Source organism: Gallinula chloropus (genome assembly GCF_964237585.1).
Source record: "Gallinula chloropus genome assembly, chromosome: 5".
Taxonomy (NCBI): Eukaryota; Metazoa; Chordata; class Aves; order Gruiformes; family Rallidae; genus Gallinula; species Gallinula chloropus.
Genome location: NC_140090.1, coordinates 50,107,397 through 50,107,630, shown reverse-complemented (window position 1 = coordinate 50,107,630; position 234 = coordinate 50,107,397).

The following is a 234-nucleotide window of genomic DNA, read 5'->3' as shown; positions in this document are numbered from 1 at the left end:
CTAGGGGAAGGGAGGGGTCCCAAGGATGTTTTGGCTACCCTGCGGCCACCCCCCATCTGGAGTAAGCATCACCACCCCAGGTAGGGTCAGGCGACCCATACCCTCACACAGCGACAGGTATGGATGAAGGCAAAATGCTTGAGCCATCTTACCTGGCTGACTTGGACCTGCCCCACGCTCCAACTGTGCTGGTTTGCCTTTAACTCACCCTTCGTAAGGGAGGAGTGTGGGCAG